Below are 10710 nucleotides of genomic sequence, written 5' to 3' on the forward strand. Positions count from 1 at the left end.
GGAATGAGATTATTTTTGTACGAGATGTTGGGACTGATTTGAGGAAATAATGAAGCCATGATGGCTGGAAATTAGGTAAACACAAGGGATATGCTGCCGAAATTTTACTTGAAGGCTAGTTGGATTTACTTGTGATTTGAGCGAAGGACTTTTGGGTTGTTTGAGGCTAGGTCTTCATTTTACCTTTTCGTTTCCAAAAATTCATGTGTTGCACCCTTGCTTTAATCATTATTTGGCGAGGCATACGACTGGTAGTCGAGCCTCACATGTGCATTCTATATACTCGATTTTGAAAGTGGAACCTTCAATGGTTTTCTTTGGATTATCTTAGGGTTTCTTGGTGATTAAAGCTCTCTTTTGGGAGGTATCTGTACTGACCCCGGTGAGTGTTCCACTACCTGCTACCCGTTATGTGAAATATCTGAATATCTGAATACTGACTGTTGGAGCCAAATACTGTTTTGATAAAAGGGAGGCGAGGGTGTACTTTATCACACTCGTTCTCTGGTCTGTTCATATGCCAATTTTGAACGCGTATCTGAATCTGCTATCTGTATCTGTATTTGTATCTGTTATCGGTATCTGGATCTGTATCTGTTCTGACGTCGTTTGGAAGCTTGTGTCCAACGACCTTTCTGTGACCTCTGAGCTCAACACCTGTGGCCAGTTACTCGAGTCGGGCCGGCAAGGGCCTGGTCGATTAGATAACGAACCACGGTAGTCTGTTTTGGTATCTTTGGGTATTGAGACCCTTGATTCCGGGTATACTCGAGTATTACCATTTCTGATCTGATTGGATTTCGGGCCCGGTGGGGTATGTGAGGTGGAAGGGATCGAAGAAAGTGGAGTCTACGGTATTGGTTACTCCTTTAGCGTTGACGGAGTGTCAACTATTATTTCGATCAAGCTTCGATGATGCTAATGGGAATTTGGCTCCTGAGAGCCACCTGTATCCTTCTGATTTGAATCATTGGTTCATTTACTTTACATCTGGCATGTGTACCTGATTTGTTAAATGTGAAATGCCATGATTTTACTGCTATATGTCTGGTACCTCATTGAGCGCAAGCTCACCCCTTTCTGTTCCTTTTTGTTTTCCTTACAGGAAAATAAATACTTTTGGACTGGATTTGACAATTGGCTGCCAAATTGAGCTAGTTGAACATATCTTTTGTATAGCTCATGTATTGAAACCCTAAATGTACTTTTGGGACCGTTTTCCTTTTGATTTGGCAAACCAGACATGTATCCACTTTTGAATACTTTTGTATGCCACTTTGGCTTGTAAATGCTAAGTTTCAAGATGTGAATGTTTGCTTGATATTTGGTTGGGTTCTGACGGGTCGGTTACTATTCATAGCCGACTTCGGTTTCGTTTTTTTTTTATTTTAACATTTTGATTTGTTTACTCGCGTTGGTAAGCTCCGGAATGTATTAGCTCGTTCTATACCGAACCGTTAGTCCTGGCGAGAGCTGGGCAGGCAGTTCGCTAACCCCTTTGGTTCGCCTTAGGGGAAGGTGGGGCTGTCACAGGTGGTATCGGAGCCACTTCGCGTGGTCTCTGCGCGGAGTGAGGTTGGGGCCAAGTGGTGTTATGGTCCTGCTTTCGTGAAAGGTATAAGTGCTCTTTTGAGCATAAGCTATGAACTATGCATGTTATAAGAGTAAGGATCATTATCATGGGACTTGAGGAAGTTAGGTATGTATGTCGGGTAGGAATCTTTAATATGGATGATTTACTCTTGGGACCGGCCGGCTCGAGTTGTGAATTATCTTATTTGGGATTCTCGTGCCCGGCTACTAACTCAACGAGAGCCTAGGTTAGAAAGGACTTAGGCGAACTAGAAAGGCGATTCTATGGAACTTCATATGGTCTGTTCGGCTGTGGTTAAGCGTGATCAACCTTGATTAAGATATAAATGGTGTTGTTCTCGTGGATGTTGGATAGAGCCCTGGGGGGGAAAGAAATTTTTTCGTGAGTTCTTTTGTACTCGTGACCTAGTCTGTCTATAGTACTTTTGGAGGACCCTTTTGTTTTATGGGATGACTTTGTATGTACCTGACTGACTGTTCTGTATAATTGTTGATCCTGTTATGTGTTCTCTGTATATGTGTTATGTGTTTACATGCTCTACGAGGGAGTTGTTTAGTTAATTCTTCTTGTTTACTGGTTCCTGTTTAGTGCTACGAAAAGGAGGGTTAGGTGCCCTTTAACAGTATATTTATTTTGTGATCTAGATCGACTTAGATTTAATGGAAGGCACGCGTAGTGACCGGGGCCGTGGGCGCGGGAATAGGCAACCTACGCCTGAAAGGGGCACTGGGGAAACCTCCTCTGGACCTAACCCTGAACCGAGAGTTGACCCCAACGTGCAGATAGCTGCCGCTATGCAGCAAATGACCAACCTGCTGGCACAAGTGGTGCAGCAACAAGGCCAAACCCCAAACCCTAATCCTGGAAACCCGGGCAATCATGTCGAAAGCGACGATAGGGCACTTGAGAGGTTCCAGAAGTTCGCATCACCGAAATTTATTGGGGAACCCGATTCGGATGTCGCCGAAAGGTGGCTCGAGAAAATGGTAGACATTTTCGCTGCCCTGCACTACACCGAAGAACGGCAGGTGACTTTCACCGTTTTCCAGTTGGAAGGGGCGGCCCGTTCCTGGTGGAACGTCATACGGCAAAAATGGGAACGGGAACAGACGCCCAGGACTTGGGTGAATTTTATGCGGGAGTTCAACGCGAAATTCTTCCCTCCTCTAGTCCAGGAGCGGAAGGAAGATGAGTTTATCCGACTTCGCCAAGGGGCCCAGTCTGTCGCGGAATACGAGAGCCAGTTCACCCGCCTATCCAAATTTGCCCCTGAACTGATCATGACCGAGCAGCGGCGAATAAGACGTTTTATCCAGGGTTTGAACGTAGAAATTCAGAAGGACCTCGCGGTGGCCCAGATTAATGCTTTTAGCGAGGCCGTAGAGAAGGCGCAACGAGTAGAAAATGCTAGGCTGCAGATGAAAAACTTTCAAGCCAAGAAAAGGGGCTTTCCTAGGAGTAGCTCTGAGCAAGAAGGTACAAGTACGCCCCCTAAGATGGGAAAGGGAAACGGAGGAGTACGACAACCAGGGGTGTCGCGTGATGTCCCTCAGGGAGGACCGGTCTCTGTTACTCGTGGTCCCTGTGGATATTGCGGAGGGCCAAATCATACGGAGGCAAATTGTTGGAAGAAAGAGGAAAAATGTCTGCGCTGCGGAAGTGCCGATCATCGGATTGCTGACTGCCCAATTCGATTGCGAAAAGGAAAAGGGACCCCGCAACCAACTAAGACTAACCCTGGACAGTCGGAAAAGGAAGGGACTGGATCCAAGGTGTAAGGACCCGCAAATTTCTTACATAATTTTTTTCTGTTCTTCAAAAATGCCTTTTATTTGAAAATTATTATTTATTAAAGCCCTACTACCCAAATGTTCCACAATAAGTGCATATGAACCTAGAAAGTAGGGTTTTACTCTTCGTTTCCAAGATTGGGGCAAATTAGGGTTTTCGCGATTTTTCGCCGGATGAAATTTCGGTATGGAGCAAGGATCAAATTTGGTGATTAAAAGTGAATTTTAAGTGAGAAATAATATGTGATTAGGAGCAATGAGATAAGGTTGGTGAATAGGAAGTAAAAACCTTAGTACGTGTGTTTTTAAGAAAAACGGCGCGAACCGGCGGGTCCCGCGCACTACCGGTTGAACACACCACTTGATCACCATTTTCTTACCATACAAGCTCATTAATATTTGAGCAAAATATCTCCTAAATTCCAGCTAAGCTTGACCGAAATTAGAGGCTGAAAATACAATAAAAGAAAAGGAAATTTTACTTGGTAAGGGTTGTGACAAGTGTCACACCATTAGAGGCCATTGACCAAGACATTGTCCAACCTTCTTATCCCCAAAATTGCACCATTCTTCCTCATTATTTCTGCTGAAGAGCCGAGATAGAGATAGAGTAAAAACAAGAGAAAAGCTTCTCCATTTCTTCTTGAATCAAGTCACAAAGTGAGGAAACAAAGAAACTAAACCGATTAAAGGCACCCTTGAGTGTTTATTGAGTGAGCTATTGGTGAAATTTTGAAGGGGAAGGCTAGGGTTGCTCTTGGTAGACACTAAGCAAGGTAAGGATGATGATTTCCCCAATTTTTACTCTTAATCTTGTTTAAATTAGCTTAGCATCTCAAGATTGTGATGAATTACGGTTGTTATCATGTTTTGGGTAATTTTTCCTTTTGTTACAAGAGTTAGGGTTTAATAAATTTCTGCCTAAACTTGATGTATGATGAATATATGTTGTATCCAAGGTTATATAGGGGGTTTTGGTAGCAAGTGGAGTAAGAAATTAAGAAAGTTATCATTGAAACCAAAAGATTTCAGATTTCTGGAAAATTGTCACTAGGTTCTGCCCGTTTTTATTGCCCTATGTTAGAGGCCGAATTGGGCTTGGAATAAAACATAAAAGTTGTATAGAATGGTATTTTATATGTTCCTACAAAATTTCAGCTCAATCGGAGCAACGTAACCCGTGAAAAGACCAAAATACCCTCACTGTTTTAGGAAATTTCCAGTATTCCGTTTTCGTCAGTTCATCCAGTTTATCATGTTTGTTCACTAGGATCCATGCTAATTTAGCTTTTTAACAAAACATGAAAGTTTTATTATTCTGTCTTAGCTTTTAAATTCCACTAAGAACACCTTAATTGGACCTTGGTAACCTGAGTTATGACCATTCCAGTGCAGTGCGGTTGATTAGCCGACTAGTTGGATTTTGGTTCTGTAAATTGGGGAATTTGACTAGGTTACATTGGAAACTGGACTAAGTGATCTTCATGAACATTTTAGCCCTGTGTCTTAGCTTCGTAATGGTATAGGTTACGCCTCAATCCGATAAGCGTAGCCTCGGATGTGTTATTTCCGCAACCACACGCCAAATCTGTCTTTTGCTAGATTGTATTTCCGCACTTGTTACGACTTTGATACTTATTCTTATGATGTTATGAGCCTATGGAGCGGCTATTGACTTGCATTTATGATATATATGACTTTGGGATTGGCTGAGGAAAAATAATGAAGCCTAAATGGCTGGAAAATTAGGTAAACACAAAGGGCGTGCTGCCCAAATTTTCGCTCGAGGGCAAGGTTTCTATTTGAACTTGTATACTTTTGTTTGGCCAATACCATGACCGGCTTTCCATTTTAAAACATGATTTTTCATCCTTGGGTTCAAACAACCCTCTTCTTACTTGAAAGTCATCTTTACACGTTTTACTCCTAATTAGTCGGGTTTCTTTGTTTCCCTTAAATGTTTTGCTCGATAAACTGAAATATGTTCTCTTGTTCAACCTTAGGTTTCATTGGTGACTAAGGGTAATATCCGGAAGGATATTTTGCACGTTATTTTGCATAACTAGGTGAGTGTTCCTTATTTGACTTTATGGCTTGTTGTTATCGTTTGCTAATGTGTTAAGTGCTTTTAATGATTTCCAAAACGAGCTTTCTAGGCGAGTGTGTACTTTATCGCACTCGACCTAAATAACTGTGCAATTTTCAAGGATTTAATGATTAAAATGTTACTTGCGCATGAATGTAAGCCTTTTGGGCTGAACTGGCCATTGCCCCTTGTTACCGGTCGTCTCGAGCCAGAAGCGGACTCGGTCGGGCGATTAGGGACTTGGATGAACGTTTGGTATACTCGAGTATTACCCTGTAGGTTGGTGGAGACTGGCCAACGGCCAGGACGGGGGTGAATGAATGAATGAACGAACGAACAAACGAACGAGGGTTTATTGATAAACGAAAAATGCATTTTCAAATGATTGGAGGAATAAGGTGGAAATGACAGGAGAACGAATGAACGAACGAACGAATTGCTCCTTGTGAGCCGTATCCTTTTAATGAATGTTGCTATCGCTTTCCATTGTAAATGTTTCTTGAATTATTGATACTCCATGTTTAATGTATTGAATTGATTGTTTGATTATCTGTTCGGAACCTCACTGAGCTTTTAGCTCACCCCTTTAGTTTTGTTTTCCTTAACAGGGGACGGCGAGCAGGATGAGAGCATAGATTAGCCTAGTCTAGGTCTTTTGTTTCTTTTGTAATGGTGCTCGCCCTAGTGCTTGGCACGGGCTAGTTGTATGGTGAAGTGAGAACCTTTGTACATTTGATGGTCGTACTTCCTTTTGAGATAGCAATGTATATAAGTTCCGCTTTAAGTTTGGATTGCTGCCCTATTTATTCTTGTGATTTATTCCGATTTTAATTGAGGACTGTAGTGAATGACTGAATCCCGGCGAGAGCTGGGCAGGCGACCCGCCGAACCCTGGGGTACGCCCTAGGGGGAGGTGGGGTCGTCACACAAGGCACCGGCTCAGGTGTATTCTTTAGAACACCATCAGGATCCTGACTCGTCTGAGGACGTAGAAGGTATGGTCCGTTGGGTACCATAGATTTTGATAGATTCCGTTGATAAGAAAATTTCGAGGGCGAAATTTCTTTAAGGGGGAGAGAGTGTGAGAACCCGTAACTTTTCCATTTTCTAGGTTTTATTATCTTTCTAGGTTATCTTATCTTCAATGGCTTGTTTTCCGCACTTTCTGTATCCGGAAATTTTTCTAGATAATTTTTATGAGTAAATATAGTTTTTAGATGATTTTTCTAGTATCGAATAGTTTTTGAGAAATTAAGAGCGTATACCGGACGTGGGACCCACTAGTGCGAAAAGTTCGGAAAAATTCGGCCAACTAGGTTAAGTTTCGGATACTGGGTTTAATTTACCGGGTGTTAAGAGATAATTAGAGGAAGCTATTTGGATTGATGTGAGAGGGAACAAAGTGATAGACTTGCATTAAATAAGTGACAAGTGTCACCATTTGATTGGTGGAACTTGTAAGACCACTATTCATTTTCTTACCATTGACCAAATAAATAAAAAATTCACCAAAAATTCCTCATTTTTGTCTTCCTCTTGGCCGAACCTCTTCCTACAAGAAAAGAAAGAAAAGCTTCCAAGTTTCTTGCTCCAATCTTGCCCAATCTCACAAACTAATCGTTTCATCTTGAATTCCTTCCATAAAACCTCTTCAATTAGTGTTAGTGAGTTGATTTGTGGAGTTATTTGGAAAGCTAAGAGGACCTATTGCTCTCTCTCTCTTGTTTCTAAGGTGAGTTGTGAAGAACCACCCTCCTCCCTTAATTGATGCTAAAATCATGATTAGTGGTAGTATGAGATGCAATATTATGGATTATTCCTTGATTTGTGGTTGAAGTGATGAAGTATTATTATTTTTGGGGATTTTTTTATTTTAATATAAGCATGGTTGTGAGGTTATATATGATGATTGGAAATGATGTTTAAGGACTCTATGAGGTGGAAAAAGTGGTCAATTGCAATCAATTTCTGTTTTGGAAGAAATTTCAGAAAATTAGGTTTTGTGAAGGAACATTCTGCCCGAATTTTGAGCTCCTAGTTAGAGGCCGAATTGGCCTTAGCTTAAAACATGAAAGTTGTAGGGAATGACATTTTAGAGGTTCCTACAAAATTTTAGGTCAATCGGAGTAGCGTAGAGTGAGAGAAGTCGAAATTACTATTGCTGTTCTGGTTTTACCCGAATCTAAGAATTGCGCCAGTAATTGGTTGTTTTGGCTGGAATTTCTTCCGAATTGGTTGTTGAGGCCTTCTGATGAAATTTATCCCTGTTTCTTAGATTTCAGCTGGTTTTGGAATTTCTGGATTTGGACTTGGAGAACCTGAGTTATGATGTTTCCGCTAGAATGCGTTCTGTGAATCTGTTTTTGTGATTCTGGTATGGTATCTTGCATTTTTGACCTGGTTACGCTCGAAACTGGGTTGAGTAACCTTCTGTAATGTTGTAGCCCTATCTCTTAGCTTCGAAACAGTATGTCTTGCACCTTCATCCGATAATCGTAGTGCCTTTGGCACCATTACCGTAAAATGATTACAAAAACTGTTTTTTTTCAGGGCTAAAGCTAAATCATTTCCGGATTTTTCTGGTTTCCTCTATTGTTTGTGTATGCTTAGGGAACCCTGTTTTGGTAGTATGTAGAATTGGTTTATGACTTGTAATCGAGTCTTATTGTGTTTATTTGAATAGTTTAGGGCTTGACTTTCATATCCGGTCATTTCCTAACTAAATTTTGTACTTGAATGCCATTAAGCCTAGTGAACGGCTTTTGGGAATGAGATTATTTTTGTACGAGATGTTGGGACTGATTTGAGGAAATAATGAAGCCATGATGGCTGGAAATTAGGTAAACACAAGGGATATGCTGCCGAAATTTTACTTGAAGGGTAGTTGGATTTACTTGTGATTTGAGCGAAGGACTTTTGGGTTGTTTGAGCCTAGGTCTTCATTTTACCTTTTCGTTTCCAAAAATTCATGTGTTGCACCCTTGCTTTAATCATTATTTGGCGAGGCATACGACTGGTAGTCGAGCCTCACATGTGCATTCTGTATACTCGATTTTGAAAATGGAACCTTCAATTGTTTTCTTTGGATTATCTTAGGGTTTCTTGGTGATTAAAGCTCTCTTTTGGGAGGTATCTATACTGACCCCGGTGAGTGTTCCACTACCCATTATGTGAAATATCTGAATATCTGAATACTGACTGTTGGAGCCAAATACTGTTTTGATAAAAGGGAGGCGAGGGTGTACTTTATCACACTCGTTCTCTGGTATGTTCATATGCCAATTTTGAACGCGTATCTGAATCTGCTATCTGTATCTGTATTTGTATCTGTTATCTGTATCTGGATCTGTATCTGTTCTGACGTCGTTTGGAAGCTTGTGTCCAACGACCTTTCTGTGACCTCTGAGCTCAACACCTGTGGCCAGTTACTCGAGTCGGGCCGGCAAGGGTCTGGTCGATTAGATAACGAACCACGGTATTCTGTTTTGGGATCTTTGGGTACTGAGACCCTTGATTCCGGGTATACTCGAGTATTACCATTTCTGATCTGATTGGATTTCGAGCCCGGTGGGGTATGTGAGGTTGAAGGAATCGAAGAAGGTGGAGTCTACGGTATTGGTTACTCCTTTAGCGTTGACGGAGTGTCAACTATTATTTCGATCAAGCTTCGATGATGCTAATGGGAATTTGGCTCCTGAGAGCCACCTGTATCCTTCTGATTTGAATCATTGGTTCATTTACTTTACATCTGGCATGTGTACCTGATTTGTTAAATGTGAAATGCCATGATTTTACAGCTATATGTCTGGTATCTCATTGAGCGCAAGCTCACCCCTTTCTGTTCCTTTTTGTTTTCCTTACAGGAAAATAAATACTTTTGGACTGGATTTGACAATTGGCTGCCAAATTGAGCTAGTTGAACATATCTTTTGTATAGCTCATGTATTGAAACCCTAAATGTACTTTTGGGACCGTTTTCCTTTTGATTTGGCAAACCAGACATGTATCCACTTTTGAATACTTTTGTATGCCACTTTGGCTTGTAAATGCTAAGTTTCAAGATGTGAATGTTTGCTTGATATTTGGTTGGGTTCTGACGGGTCGGTTACTATTCATAGCCGACTTCGGTTTCGTTTTTTTTTTTATTTTAACATTTTGATTTGTTTACTCGCGTTGGTAAGCTCCGGAATGTATTAGCTCGTTCTATACCGAACCGTTAGTCCTGGCGAGAGCTGGGCAGGCAGTTCGCTAACCCCTTTGGTTCGCCTTAGGGGAAGGTGGGGCTGTCACAGGTGGTATCAGAGCCACTTCGCGTGGTCTCTGCGCGGAGTGAGCTTGGGGCCAAGTGGTGTTATGGTCCTGCTTTCGTGAAAGGTATAAGTGCTCTTTTGAGCATAAGCTATGAACTATGCATGTTATAAGAGTAAGGATCATTATCATGGGACTTGAGGAAGTTAGGTATGTATGTCGGGTAGGAATCTTTAATATGGACGATTTACTCTTGGGACCGGCCGGCTCGAGTTGTGAATTATCTTATTTGGGATTCTCGTGCCCGGCTACTAACTCAATGAGAGCCTAGGTTAGAAAGGACTTAGGCGAACTAGAAAGGCGATTCTATGGAACTTCATATGGTCTGTTCGGCTGTGGTTAAGCGTGATCAACCTTGATTAAGATATAAATGGTGTTGTTCTCGTGGATGTTGGATAGAGCCCTGGGGGGGAAAGAAAGTTTTTCGTGAGTTCTTTTGTACTCGTGACCTAGTCTGTCTATAGTACTTTTGGAGGACCCTTTTGTTTTATGGGATGACTTTGTATGTACCTGACTGACTGTTCTGTATAATTGTTGATCCTGTTATGTGTTCTCTGTATATGTGTTATGTGTTTACATGCTCTACGAAGTTGTTGTTTAGTTAATTCTTCTTGTTTACTGGTTCCTGTTTAGTGCTACGAAAAGGAGGGTTAGGTGCCCTTTAACAGTATATTTATTTTGTGATCTAGATCGACTTAGATTTAATGGAAGGCACGCGTAGTGGCCGGGGACGTGGGCGCGGGAATAGGCAACCTACGCCTGAAAGGGGCACTGGGGAAACCTCCTCTGGACCTAACCCTGAACCGAGAGTTGACCCCAACGTGCAGATAGCTGCCGCTATGCAGCAAATGACCAACCTGCTGGCACAAGTGGTGCAGCAACAAGGCCAAACACCAAACCCTAATCCTGGAAACCCGGGCAATCATGTCGAA

General features: G+C 41.8%; 1 long non-coding RNA gene across 1 annotated transcript; it reads left to right on the top strand.

Annotated features, from left to right (window-relative positions):
• Positions 1 to 8513: 8513 nt before the first annotated feature.
• On the top strand, positions 8514 to 9605 carry LOC140009555 (uncharacterized). The gene is made up of 2 exons (XR_011817028.1): positions 8514 to 8617; positions 9334 to 9605. It is a non-coding gene; the product is annotated as an uncharacterized lncRNA (long non-coding RNA).
• Positions 9606 to 10710: the final 1105 nt, after the last annotated feature.

The sequence above is a fragment of the Coffea arabica genome, chromosome 6e (assembly GCF_036785885.1).
Source record: "Coffea arabica cultivar ET-39 chromosome 6e, Coffea Arabica ET-39 HiFi, whole genome shotgun sequence".
In the NCBI taxonomy this organism is placed as follows: Eukaryota; Viridiplantae; Streptophyta; class Magnoliopsida; order Gentianales; family Rubiaceae; genus Coffea; species Coffea arabica.